This window comes from Podarcis vaucheri (assembly GCF_965113315.1).
Source record: "Podarcis vaucheri genome assembly, chromosome: 18".
Lineage (NCBI taxonomy): Eukaryota > Metazoa > Chordata > Lepidosauria > Squamata > Lacertidae > Podarcis > Podarcis vaucheri.
Genome location: NC_138756.1, coordinates 5,086,440 through 5,100,795, shown reverse-complemented (window position 1 = coordinate 5,100,795; position 14,356 = coordinate 5,086,440). Strand labels below are relative to the sequence as shown.

The 14,356-nt window shown below is 47.5% G+C and overlaps 1 protein-coding gene and 2 long non-coding RNA genes across 22 annotated transcripts in view; 1 reads left to right on the top strand and 2 right to left on the bottom strand.

Annotated features, from left to right (window-relative positions):
* LOC309523075 overlaps nucleotides 1-14,356 on the bottom strand; it is a 219,728-nt gene that overhangs the window by 106,681 nt on the left and 98,691 nt on the right. The window lies entirely within an intron of this gene.
* The window catches only part of PTPRS (protein tyrosine phosphatase receptor type S), a 305,222-nt gene that overhangs the window by 195,233 nt on the left and 95,633 nt on the right, over nucleotides 1-14,356 (top strand). The gene's annotated exons all lie outside the window — the stretch shown is intronic.
* Nucleotides 2,704-4,904, bottom strand: LOC309523086. The gene is made up of 2 exons (XR_014215233.1): nucleotides 3,510-4,904; nucleotides 2,704-3,293 (listed from the first exon to the last, which is right to left on the bottom strand). It is a non-coding gene; the product is annotated as an uncharacterized lncRNA (long non-coding RNA).

Sequence of the window (14,356 nt, the reverse complement as noted above, 5' to 3'; positions counted from 1 at the left end):
TCCTTAAATTTAATCGCTTCCGGGTAACCACCGCACCAAAGTGGTTTTAATCACCCAGAAAAACACACGTGCAAATCGTGATGCTCTTGCAAACTTTTGCAAACTTTTTCAGCAGGGGGCCGGTCCACTGTCCTTCAGACCTTGGCGGGGGCCGGACTATATTTTGGAAAAAATAATAATGAACGAATTCCTATGCCCCACAAATAACCCAGAGGTGCATTTTAAATCAAAGGACACATTCTACTCATGTAAAAACACGCCGATTCCCGGACCATCCGTTGGCTGGACTTAGAAGGCAATTGGGCCGGATCCGGCCCCTGGTCTACCCATGGTCAAGGGTTGGGCTTCCAATTCTGTGACGCCAACAGACCATAGCTGCCCCCCCCCACCTGTGTCATCTATTGATGACTCTGTCTGCAAAGGTTGCGAATGTTTAAAATAAGCCGATAAACGTCTCTTTCAGCGCCCTGTTTGAATGTACATCGCAGGTGGAGGATTAAAGACTTCTATTTTAAAGCTTCAGCTAAACCGCTGGTTATTCTCAAGATTCCCCACAATGCGCCTCGGCTTCCACACAGAACAAAATCGCACCCGTTGCGGCTAACGGTCTTCTGAGACTTTGCCTGAGTGGCCCTTCAAAATATTGGTGGACTACAATGCCCATCATCCCTGACCGTCGGCCATGTTGGCTGAGGCAGGCGGCATCTAATAAGGACCACTTTCCTGCCGTTTTTAGTTCAGGGCTGGGTTACCTGTCACCCTGGGCTGTTTTTCTTATTTTGAATTTATATGCCACTCGGTTGCAGCAAAAAACCCCTAAGCAGTTTACAACAAATGTTTAAAGGATCAGTGAAAACTGTCGAAAGCTTCCAAAGGGATTAAGATCAACAGTGAAACAGATTATTTATTTGACGAAAATAACTTTGCCTCCCTGGGTGAGAACCAGAAATCTGGGAAGTGCAGTTTGTTGAGGGTGCTGACAGCTGTTTGGAGAGCCCCTCAGAGCGCTATAGTTCCCAGAGCGGTTTAGCAATCAATCAAGAATAGGGCGGTCTCCTTACCACTTAAAATATACAGTGCAGATGGAGACAAAGTCCTGCTCAGAGTAATCCAATTCAAAGCGACATTCAAATTACATGTCTTGGTAGGCGTGCCTACAGGCACCAAGAAAGAAGAAGCACAAAGGCCTTTGTCTAATATCAAGTAGCAGAGAGTTCCAGAGAGTAATCCACCCCGATGGACTTTCTTATGTGACTGAGATGAGTGCCACATGAATAGCCCCTGGAAACCATCTGCATTTTGGATATTTTTAAAGCTAAACTTTGAAATCCTTTGTATTTGCAGGACGGAATCATCATAGGGTATTAGATTATATGTTATATGTAGGGCTGCCTCTGAAGATGGTTCAGAAACATCAGCTAGTGCAGAATTCAGCAGCCCAGTTGATCACCAGAGCAAGACGGTTCCTGGTCCGACTGCACTGGCTACCAGTTAGTTTCTGGGCCCAATTCAAAGTGCTGGCTTTGACCTATAAAGCCTTAAACGTCTCAGGACCACAACACTTCAATGACCGCCTCTTTCAATATGAACCAACCTAGACCCTGGCATCAACCTCTTGTGCCTCCTCCTCAAGAGGTCCAGAAGGTGGCAACACAAAAACAGGGCCTTCTCTGCAGTGGCTCCCCGTCTGTGGAATTCTCTCCCCAGGGAAGTTCGCCTGGTGCCTTCATTAGACACCTTTCGGCGCCAGGCAAAAATACTCATCTTCAACCAGGCCTTGGACTGACTGACATTCAGTGCCCTTTTAAAATGTGTTGGGAGGAGGTTACTGGGTTTTTCTTGTTTGTTTTTTTGTTATTATTATGTAGTATGCCTTTGGGGGGGGCACGGGTGGCACTGTGGTCTAAACCACTGAGCCTAGGACTTGCCGATCAGAAGGTCGGCGGTTCGAATCCCCAAAATGGGGTGAGCTCCCGTTGCTCGGTCCCTGCTCCTGCCAACCTAGCAGTTCGAAAGCACCTCAAAGTGCAAGTAGATAAATAGGTACAGCTCCGGCGGGAAGGTAAACGGCATTTCCATGCGCTGCTCTGGTTCGCCAGAAGCGGCTTAGTCCTGCTGGCCACATGATCTGGAAGCTGTATGCCGGCTCCCTCATCCAATAAAGCGAGATGAGCGCCGCAACCCCAGAGTCGTCCACGACTGGACCTAACGGTCAGGGGTCCCTTTTCCTTTATGTCTTTTTTATATCATGATTTTATCTTGTGACCCGCCCTGAGACATGCAGGTATAGGACAGTATACAAATTTAATAAATAAACAAACAAATAAATAAAAGGCACCTCCCCATACACACTTCAGACAACATCAGTTTGATAAGACTCCCCATTGCAAACTTTTGAAGGGTCTGCCTGCTTCTTATAAATGGCTCTCTCTCTGACTGACTGACAGACAGACACACACACACACACACACACACACACGTATTCCGGCATTCCCAAATCAACCCCCCACCCACCCCAAAAAACCCCACCCCTCTTCTATATACTCCTATTTCCTTAATTATGACAAAGATGACAGCCTTATAAAACCCAGTGGGCAAGTTCCTAATGTGCAGGTATTAAAGCTGTGTGGCCGATCTGTTTGTGTATTTATTTATTGAGAAATCCGGTGCAGCTTTGACAGTTATCTGTCTCATTATTATTTCCTCTCTCTTCTACTTTCGCTTTCTCTTCCTCTCTCTTTCCTTCTTTCTCTCTCTCTCTCTTTCTCTCTCTGTCTGTCTTTCTCTAAAGATGCTGGTATTTCTATGCTCAAAAACGCCTGGCGCTTTTACATGCACAGACTTCATCCTTTCAGAGATGCTCCCCTCGCTTCTGGGGTTCGGGGGGGGCGTGTGCCTCACCCCAGAACGCCCAAAAGCAGGGGATCCAGAGTATGGATCTGAACGCCAGTTTCTGGGTATCCACAATCTTCCCAGAAGAGTCCCTAGATAGACATTTGATCTGGACCAGCGCAGCTCATCCAATGTTCTCATGAAACAATAGAGGTTTCTTCCTTGCACCAAGACATCCTTGACTCCACTTGCCCTTTCCTCCGGAGATTAATTAGCAAGGCTTCACTCAGTGTCCTCTTGACTGGGTTTTGCAAATGATTACCGCAGCTAGAGGACTGGGTGAGCTTGCAAGGCATGTGAGCTACCTTTCAGGCAAGTCGCAAGCCTCAGTTGTGGTCCAAAATCTCTGCAGGGCACCAATCTGGCGACGGCTGCCGTAGGTGTACGAGGCAGCAATCACCCTCCAGAGTTAAAATTAAAAAATTCCTTCCAGTAGCACCTTAAAGACCAACTATTTAGTTCTTGGTATGAGCTTTCTTGTGCATGCACACTTCTTCAGATACGCACACGAAAGCTCATACCAAGAACTAAATAGTTGGTCTTTAAGGTGCTACTGGAAGGAATTTTTTTATTTTGACTATGGCAGACCAACACAGCTACCTATCTGTAACTGGAACCTCCAGAGTTAGAGTCTTCTGCACCCGTTCTAGAAATTTGGAAAGTAAATGAAATATATAGGGCCCAGATCCCAGGCTCAGTTGAAATTGGGTCTTGTCAAAAGCTATGGGGCAAGTGTACTCATGGCTTGGAGTTGGTCCTACGTGGAGCAGACCCCGGCTAATTAACGACCTAAGTAATGTAGGGCAACTAACTCCAATGAGTCTACTCTGAGTAGGACTTAGTTGGATGAAACCCTTGACGTTTAAGCCTCCACTTATTTCGGTGGGAACTTAAGCACAACTGACTTGTTCCAAATCCAACAGGTGGCTGGAGCCTGCAGTGTAAAATATCTTGAGGCGAGGGGCTGACTTATACCTTGTGTAAGGGGTTAAGGCTACAGTGCTAACCAAGTGAGGGCAGGAATTTGAGAAGGCCAAACCTCCATGAAGATTATTTTGTTGGAATGTCAACATCTCCCACTCTTAAAAAATAAAAAAGCAGAAACATGAATTTTGCAGTCTGGGAACTTCCCTGTCCTATGGATTCCTCCACTAGGATTTCTTCCCACAGAGTAGTGTGGTTTGTTTGGGGTTTTTTTTTAGTCTGCCCCACATAAAAATCCTCAGAGAGTTATCGGAGGTCCTCAGTTTTTAAGCTCGTCTTCAAAGATACCACTTATTAACTTGCCCTGGTCCATGCCCCTTCAGGGGAGAGTCGAGCGTCTTCATATAACATCATTGGGGAGGCCTCCTGAGGGTAGAAAGTTTTGAAAAACACCACCTGTGGAGGAAGGACCATTCAAGGATAACCTGCCCATTGTAGGAGGACAGGTGTGCTTGAAAACCTTGGGCATCTTCAAGTCCAGTGGGGTATAAACCAGCCAGGCCTGTTACAAAAAAAATAACACGTATGTTCTGTAACATGCCTATGAAAAATAAAGCAAAAACTTTACAAAAATCAAGTCCATGGCCTGCAGTGAGTAGAACAAACTCGGCCCTCCAGATGTTTTTAGGACTACAATTCCCATCATCCCTGACCACTGGTCCTCTTAGAAAGGGATGATGGGAGTTGTAGTCCCAAAACATCTGGAGGGCCGAGTTTGCCTATGCCTGGAGTAGAATGCCTGGGTGGCCGCTGTGAGACCGAGATGCTGGACTGTTCGGACCCTGATCCAGCTGTGATCTTCTTAGGGCTCCTGCAGTAATAACCAAACTGTCTTCAGGATATCGAGGCTTTGGGGTTGACCATATCTCAGTATTTCACTGCTGTGGTGCATTTGGAGGCCGTATCCAGTCAGCACAGCTGGACATTTCAGAACACATTGATGTGACATTAGCATTCAGTGTTGCAAAGCTACATTGAGAGGTTGCTTGGTTATTACTGCAATTCTCTCGTCCATAGGCTTCCTCTTTGTAAAGGGACATGGGTGGCGCTGTGGTCTAAACCACAGAGCCTCTTGAACTTGCCGATCAGAAGGTTGGCGGTTCGAATCCCTGCAACGGGGTGAGCTCCCGTCGCTCGGTCCCTGCTCCTGCCAACCTAGCAGTTCAAAAGCACGTCAAAGTGCAAGTAGATAAATAGGTACCGCTCCGGCGGGAAGGGAAACGGCATTTCCATGCGCTGCTCTGGTTTCGCCAGAAGCGGTTTAGTCCTGCTGGCCACATGACCCAGAAAAACTGCGGACAAACGCCGGCTCTCTCGGCCAATAAAGCGAGATGAGCGCCGTAACCCTAGAGTCGTCTGCGACTGGACTTAACTGTCAGGGGTCCTTTACCTTTTTTTTTAAGGGAGTGTTAGGTTGGGGGTTTTTTTTGCAGGGTGCATCTCTTTAAACACCCCACACACACAACCCCCTCCACCGAGGAATTCCCCACTCCCACCTCACCTGCAAACAAGGGACACCAGGGAGGTATCTAGAATACAGAAAGCAAGGGGAAACTTTGCCGGTTATGGGTTGTCTTCAGTGTCAGCCGTACTCAGAGCAGAGCTGCTGAAATTAAAGGACACAGCTAACCATTAACTGTAGTAGGTCTACTCTTGAGTAGGATTTAGTTGGGTACAAGCCATCCATCCAGCTTTCTACCCTGATCTCTGGAACTCAGGGTGAGAGATCTGTCTCTTGCGGTATTATTTATTAAAATTCAGTCATCTTCACATTTGCATTGAAAGAGAGAGAGAGAAAGAGAGAGAGAATGAAAGAAAGAAAGAGAATTGGTCACGGGGTAAGTGGAATGCCCCTTGCTATTTTTGGAAAGCCTGCTACTTTTAAAATCTGTATTATCTGAGCTGAAAAGATACTGAACAAAACTTTTAACGAGAATCAGTTAAATTAACACTCTGTTTCTGCAGAAGGATTTCTCAAGCGTTTCAGGGGAGTAAATGCCTTAAGACCAAATTACTTGCTGCAGGAACACTGTGCTATTTGTGATTTCGAAATCCTCTGCCTGCTTTTGTCTTATTATCCCTTTTTGCATTGCTGTTCTCTTTGTTTTTAGGGGGGTGGGTGGGGAATTTAGATTACACCTTGTCACACACACGGCAGACGAAAAAACAAAACAAAACAACAACCACCATTTTAAACAAATGCCACCCTTAATTTGGGGGGTGTCAATCGGAGCATCCGGCTGGGATCCAATTTGACTTCCGAATGATCCCATTTGCCCGTCGTGCAAAATGAACCAACCGATACACGAAAAAGGAAACCAGCTGAACAACCAAATTGGGGTGGGCGTTTAGAACAGTTCCCGTGAGTTGCTGTATTTGGATAGCCAACACACTAATTGTTAAAGGGGGAAGGAAAGAAACCCATCGTTGTGGGTACAGGGTAAATAATTCCACTCATATCCCGCTTATGACAGGCAACATAGCCGAAATTTGCATCTAGGGGGAGACGAAAGGAAGAAGGACTAGAGAGGTACCCACAAATCACCTGCTTGAGAAGGGACGGGACAGGTGTAATCTAATATTCACTACAAATATGTATATCAAGGCTGCACATTATTTTGCCCCCCCCTTTCCTCCCCCCCCTCCTCATTTTGGAGTAAGACAGAACGGACTCCTCTGTCTTGCCCAAAATGCTAATAATGTCCGCCTTCTCACCTCATTCGGAGCTACGGGCTTGCCGGGTGTCAAAATGTTTAAGACCATTTCGGTTTCCTTGGTGCTTTCTCAACCAATCACCCTTCAGTTTTGATTTGGTGTTCTTTTGGTTTTTCCGTTGTGTGGTTGTTTTAGTATTATTTTTTTTATTTTAAATTTTATTAAACGCAAAACAAAGCACAATTATTTCCCGCCCGTCCCTTATGTCATTACAATTGCAGTTGACTTCTATTTTGCCACGTTTTAATTTCACATGGGTTTTGTTTTTCTCCTCTCCCCCCGACCCATGACCTTCCCTTCCACCTACCTGTCTACCTACCTTTCCCTTCCTGTCTTAATTTTGACTTGATTTTCTACGTGAATCGGGGTTTGAAGCGACGAGAACTCGCCCAAAAGGCTACCCCACCCTCTTCTCCACGTTCCCAACCCTTTACAATCCCTTGCAAATTGTTCCTCTTCCATGGTAAAATCTGGGTGGATCCGGGTTGGGGGGTGGTGGTCTGGGCACGGTGGGGAGAAATGATGATCATAAAGCAAAAAGCCAGCAGGGAGAGAATGGAATCAGAACCTTCCACAGAACTTTCCTTCCAGCATGGGAGTTCGGTCTCAGGGCAGGCTGCGGGGGTCGCCCTTGCCCGACAAACCTCGACTCTCCGTTCCTCTACAAGCAGGTCTGTAAAAAACAAAAAACAAAGCTTGCACCCCCTCCTGCTTTCTCCCTTCAACCCCTCACGGATCCTTTTGGTTCTCATCCAGGTGAAATAAGTAAGAACAGCACAGGGTTTTTTTAGAAGCTGATTGGAAACTGTCTCTCCAGAGTCTCAGGCCAAGAGAAAGTCCTCTCAACCTTTATCTCTCTCCCCCCCAAAAAAAAACACCCAGGACTTTTTGCACACATAGTGTGTTCTCTGTCAGTGAGCTATACCTCTCCCCTCCCATAAAAGAAAAGCTGTAGAGATAAAATTACAAGTTGCAAGACCTCTTCTCTTTTCCGGGTGCCAGTCTAGCGTAACGTGGCACTTGGCGCTGCCTGCACACTAAACTGTGGTTTGGTGCTCCATGAACAAGACTTGGGCATCCATTTAAACGCAGGGGTCAGCAGACTTTTTAAGCAGGGGGCCGGTCCCTCAGACCTTGTGGGGGGGCCAGACCAGATTTTGAAAAAAAATACAGTGGTGCCCTGCAAGACGAATGCCTCGCAAGACGGAAAACCCGCTAGACGAAAGGGTTTTCCGTTTTTGAGCTGCTTCGCAAGACTATTTTCCCTATGGGCTTGCTTTGCAAGACGAAAACGTCTTGCAAGTGTTCTGATTTTTTTTCGCTCCCCCCCCCTTTTTCTAAGCCACTAATAGCCTTTTAGCCGCTAAGCCTTTAATAGCCGCTAAGCCTTTAATAGCCGCTAAACCGCTAATAGCGCTAATCCGCTAATAGGGTTGCTTTGCAAGACGAAAAAACCGCTAGACGAAGAGACTTGCGGAATGGATTAATTTCGTCTTGCGAGGCACCACTGTAATGAATTTTGCTCCCCAAATAACCCAGAGATGCATTTTAAATAACAGCACACATTCTACTCATGTGAAAACACCAGGCAGGCCCCACAAATAACCCAGAGATGCATTTTAAATAAAAGGACACATCCTACTCATGTAAAAACACGCCGATTCCCAGACCGTCCGCGGGCCGGATTTGGCAGGCGATTGGGCCGGATCTGGCCCCTGGGCCTTAGTTTGCCAACCCATGATTTAAAGCAGCTGTTCTCAACCTGTGGGTCCCCAGATGTTGTTGGACTACAACTCCCATCGTCCCTGAGCTCTGGCCTTGCTAGCTAGGGGGGATGGGAGTTGTAGTCCAACAACATCTGGGGACCCACAGGTTGAGAAAGGCTGATTTAAAGGGTTATGATGCTTCTTCAAAGACCCGTGGCTTCTCTCACAAAAGTGGGGGGGGGGCTATCATTTCTTAAGAGTTGTTAGGAAGAACCCCCCCCTCCCCACCCATCCTTCCCATGGAGCTGAAATCCCCTGTGAAAAGATATTGACTGTTAAATTCGCTCCTGGAGATGAATTGGGGCCTCCTAACCAACTCTCAGCCTCCTTCAGAAACTACATATCCCAGGATTCTTTGGGGGGCAGCCATGCTTGCTTCAGGTTCTATCGATAATGCTTTAAATGGTGTGAATGTATTCATGCCCGTTTTGAAGTAAGCTCGGCTGTCGCTTTGTCCAAACTGGCTGGCGTAAACACTACCCTGAGAAGCCAAGATCAAACTTTGGATTCTGATCCTGGCTCGTTGGCAGGGCATGAGACACTTAAATCTCAGGGTTGAGGGTTCGAGCCCCGTGTTGGGTGAACGATTCCTGCATTGGGCTAGATGACCCTTGTGGTCCCTTCCAACTCCACAGTTTTGTTAAAAAACAACAACAGTAGTGCCCCCACCCTACAGTGCCCAGATAATCGGGTGCCGTCCAGCTATTTTGGACCACAACTGGTCCATTCATTCGTTTTATTTCATAAAACTTACACACCTCTTGATTTAGAAAAAAGAAAACAAACATCTAAGCAGTTTACGGAAAGAATCAAACAGTAAAGCTATCAGTTAAAAAATACTCCATAGAACCATGGAATTGTAGAGTCCAACCGACTGAGCCACTTAAAAAAACACCTTTTGCCCAAAAACTCATGTTTTGGGGTTCTGTGAGAGCACAGCCCCCCAAAATTGTGTCTTTCGGGCCCACGATCTCGCATGAATCATGTGAGTTGCGCAGGAACGCAGACCCAGGAGATGGGTTGGAGGTATGCGACTCCAAGGAAAAGACCAGAACCATCGGCTTCCTGTTCTTGACCAATCATTGTTAATCTTTACCTCCGAACTGGAAACTGGTTAGTTAAACTTGCCAGGGTCACGGGCTACAGTTTGATCTTGACTTCCCCTGCAGTAAAACCATAGTTTAAACTAACCACCGTTTGCTGTTTCCAAATGTTAACAGTAAACCATGGTTGGTTTAAACCACAGAGCCTAACCGTCCAGAGTAGTTTAGCAGTGGGGAAATAAACCATCTCTGGGCACTCTCAAGATGTCCTTAACCTGGAAGCCTTCCATGATTTCTGCAGCCTCAGGGAGCTGAGATGGTGTTGAACCCATATTTTCTGTCTTGTAGTTCTTTTTATGACACCTTCACTCCAAATGTTCTCTTCCACCTTCCTCTCCCCAGCTTTTGCATAAATATGCTCCCCTTTCCTCCCAGTCAGCCATATGATCATCAGGGAGAGGGGGGCGGGTATCGTGAATTGCTTCCCACTAAATGTGAACGCCCCCCTCCCCATGGGAACATTTCCTTCCTTCCTTCCTGGCCACTTTGCAAGGAGAGCGCTGAAACGCTCTCTTTATCCCCCTGGCTAACTTGAGAACAACGACTGGGGTTCCCTTCAGACTTCGATTCACAGCATTGGTCTTTGTTTTGAACTATGGTTTAACGGTTTTACTTAATTCTGGTTTGTTCTTTCTTTCCTTTCTTCCTTCTTCCCTTTCTTTCCTTCCCCTGTTTCCCTCCCCCTACCCTCCTCCCCTCGCCAGTGCAAGTCTCCGTTCAGTTCCCCTGTTGTGTTTCCAATTATTATTATTATTTAGGTGTGTGTGTTTTTGCATTCATTCCTGCCATTTGTTTTCCACCTGAACTCTCCAGTCAGTTGAATACCTCCGAAGTTTCCTTCCCCTTGCTTTTTCCCTTGTTACTCCCATCCCTTCCCAAAAACTGGGTTCCCAAACCCCGCAGAAATTTTTTAAAAAGCTTGTTCCTCCTGCCCCTTTTCTCGCCTGCATTCCTTCAACCGGTTCCCCCTCTCTCTGCCCCTCTTCCCTTCGTTCTCCAAAGTCCGTCTCTCCATTTTGACTCAAAAAAATGGGCTCCATTAAAAAATTACCTGTTATTTCTCTGAACTGCCACTTGTGGCTGGATTTGGACAGTATCCCAAGCAGAGAAGGCAATATTTAGTCTCAAAAGGAATATTTTGGGGGGGGAAGAGGCTGAGATTCACTCATACTTCCATCTCTCGCGGTGAATCTGTGTCTCTCCAAAGCGTTGTTGGACTACAACTCTCAATCGGCCCCAGCCAATGGACTCAGGGATGGTGGGAACTGTAGTCCAGGAGCATTTAGAAGGTCGCAGATTGTCATCCCTAGTTAAGATCATGTTGGGAGGCAGCAGTGTGCAGAAGCATTTAGATGATAGGCAGAACCTTGGGCCATTTAATTTAGCATGGTCCCCACTGGCTGGAAGAGCCTTGCAGTGTTTCAGAGAAGGGGCGTTTCCAGTCCTACGTGGAGACGCCAGGAATTGAATCCAGTCCCAAGATGCTCTTCAGTTGAGGTAGAGTGTTCCTTCCCCTGAACATATAAGTCTCTTAACCCTCATGGTTCAGAATAAGAGGGGACGATTTAAATAGGAATATAGGAATCTTCCCACTGTAATGAGTGGAGCATAGCTGTCAACTTACAGGTTTGAAAATAAGGGACCAGCAGCCTCGAAAATAAGGGACCAGCAGCCAAAATAAGGGATTTTCCGGCCACAGGTATGCTCGACTTCTGAGCCCCTCCGAGCCAAAGGCAGAAAGCCCAGCCAGCAGCCAAACGAAGCCTCAAGCGGTGGTTCCCACAGCGCAGCAACCCAGCAAAAGGAGTGCAGCAAGGGAAACCACTGTCACCTCTCTGCTGGGAAGCGCTGAGCAAAGGCGAGTCCCCAGGCAACGCGGCCGATTTGATCGGCACAAGGCATGCAAGCTCCACCCCCCCCCAGTCGTTCTTAGACTCCTTATGGGGTGAGCAACGCAGCCAAGCAACCCAGTTGGAGCCTCCCTCCTCCCTGGCCGGCAGGGAGGGAGGGAGAGGAGCTGCTTCCTTTGAAACCCGGGAAATTTAAGGGACATCATCAATAAGGGACAGCAGCGGGACACGGCACTGGGATAAGGGACTGTCCCCCCAAATAAGGGACGGTTGACAGCTATGGAGTGGAGCTTAAGGCTGAATACAACCCAGTGAGGTTGCAGGAGGGATTACTTTGAAATCTTCATAAAATTGTAAGACAGGCTTTCTAAATCGAGGTGGGGGGGTGTTTCTCTTGCAGCAGGGCCCTGGACATTGCAGGGCCCCCACCCAGAAACCAGTTCCACAGCCTTTAGATAACAGTCCCCACCCACTTCTGGGGCCAGTGGGAGAACAGGAGATTTTCAGAATTCCTACAAAATTTAAAAAATAAAATAAAATATGGAACCGCCCCTGCCTGCTCCCACCCCACCCTGGAAAAAGCACCCCCTCCTTGCCCTTTTTGGCCCCACCCCCCACCCCATTTAAAGGTCTGGAAAGCTTCGTCCTTCCACCCAGGAGGTTCACTGGGCATCCATCCATTCTTTCGTTTGTTTGTTTCCGTTCTCGAAGTTGCCCGTTTCCATGGACTTGTTTTTCCTTCCTCTTATGATTATTATCAATTGTTTTATTATTATTATTATTATTATTATTATTATTATTATTATTATTATGCCAGGGCTGCGATGTGCCAATGTTAAAACCTACTACGCATTGGTTCACATCGGCAAGAAAAAATAAATAAAATGAGTATGCAGCATTTTTAAAAAGTGGGTTCCCCCCTCGACCTTTAACCCTTCTCTCTGTCTCTCTTTCTTTCTCTCTCTCTCTCTCTCTCTCTCCTGGTCTCTTTTTCTATTTTCCTTACCCATGTGGGCATTTGCAGTGGCCCACAAACCAGTTCCAATGCTCTCCATTCTCCTTTCCTCCTCCTCCCTGTCTCTGTCTCTCTCTCTCTTTCTTTCTTCTCCTCCTCTTCCTCTCTTGTTCTCTTCTTTCCATTCTTCTCTTTTGCATGATGTTTGTGATTCTGAGAGCTGCATCTATTGATGGAATCATGTCAGATCTTTCAAAGAGGCTTCGTTAGGGTTTCACTGCCCGAAAACCACAAAAATTTCATTAGAGTTTCTCATCTTTTCCCTCTCGCTGGCTCTCGCCTCGCCGCCACGTTCCCTCTCGCCCTGCACTCCTCTGGGTCGCTTCGTGGAGGCGGGGGGTGGGGTGGGGGTGAGGACAGGAAATGGGGGGGGACCCTTCACCACCACCACCCAGAGAGGACACCCTTGTGAACTCCCCACTTCCGGTTTGCAGGCTAGATTTTGGCCACCTCCAGGGAACAAGCCCCCTTTCCCTCCCACCCAGCTCCCAATTTCACCTATTTTTACCTGCCTTAAGTTTTGGGGGGGCTGCGGCGAGAACTGCTCTGTCCCTCCAGTCTCCCTTGGGAGACATTTCTAGAAAAGACCAAGGCTTTGAGCCCATGCAGATGTTCATTGTAGCCCACATCTGCACCAGATGGGGAAGCCGCTGGCCGGCCCCCAATTTGTTGGACTCCCAAGACCCACCAGCCCCTGCAACCAGCATGGCCAGTGGCCGAGGTACAGTGGTGTCCAAACTTTTTTCAAAGAGGGCCAGATTTGATGAAGTGAAGGGCCGTGAGGGCTGACCAAAGTTGGCCAACTTTTTTAGGATTTTTTAGGATTGCAGTTGCTGAGCTTTTTTTTTAGGGTTGAAGTTGTTGAGGTTTTTATCCTAGAAAATTAACTGCCACAGAGGCCGGATTACGTAAACCGACCAGCGGGCAGGATTAGGCCCTCGAAATGGACTTTAGGAAATTAACTGCCACAGAGGCCGGATTAAACCGACCAGCGGGCAGGATTAGGCCCCCAAAATGGGCTTTGGACATGCCTGGCTGTGGGTGATGGGCATTGTAGTTCCGCAATATCTCAAAGGCTGCAGGTTCCTAATTCCTGACCCTGAGAAGCATACTGCTCCATGCAAGAGAGGGAAGAATGCCTCGTTTAGGAGAGGCATTTCCTCCTGAGACCAGAGAATGCTTCTTCTTAGCTCAGGGAGGGGTAAGCTGTGCCCCCACGCCAGAGATGTTGTAGGTGTCCATTTCCCATCAGGGGACGGTGGGAGTTTTAGTCCAGCGGCATCTGGAGGGGCGCAGGCTCCGCAAACAGGGCTGCTTCTTCTTTCCACCAAAGCTCAGTGATGGCACTTCTCAGGTGGGCGCCATTGTAAGAGAACGAGGGAGGCCTTCGTGGTGAGTACTTTCCCCCCTAGAAAAACAGCACTTTCTGCAACCGCTATCCTAATGGCTAGGTGGGTCTTCCTTCCCTTTTGGAAAGGCTACCCTCTCAAGATTGTTGTGGCCGTGCGTGGTTCTGTGTGCGAAAGATGCACCAGTCTCGGCACATGTGACCTTCTCACTTGAAAATTTGCATTCCCCTTTCCTCCCCTCTCTTCTCTTTTTCCAGTCTTGCTTCCCCCTCCCACTATTTTGTTTCAAGGGGTGTTGGTCTCTGGAGGGGGCCAGTTTAGCTTTGCAAGGGTCCGCTTTGAAAACCTGGTTTCCGATTTGAGGGAAGGTCCCCTTCCCTTCGCCTCCGCCGGAAAGGGGCCTTGCCGAAAATGTTGGGGAAGGGGAGTAGAAGGATAGCCCACCCCAACGTACGCAGGGAGGGGGCCCCACTGTCCGGAAGTGCCACGCCCAACTTCTTTTGCTCTCTTAAAGATGAGAAATTGCTAATAAATTTTTGTGTATTTATTTGTGCTGTGATGGGTCTTAAAATCGATCAATGGACTCCTGTTGCTATGAGATACCGCTTTTATGTCTATATTCTACATATCGTTTGTGAAAGTAAAATTATTTTCGAAGTTCTGTTCGTTTGGTTTTTTCCTT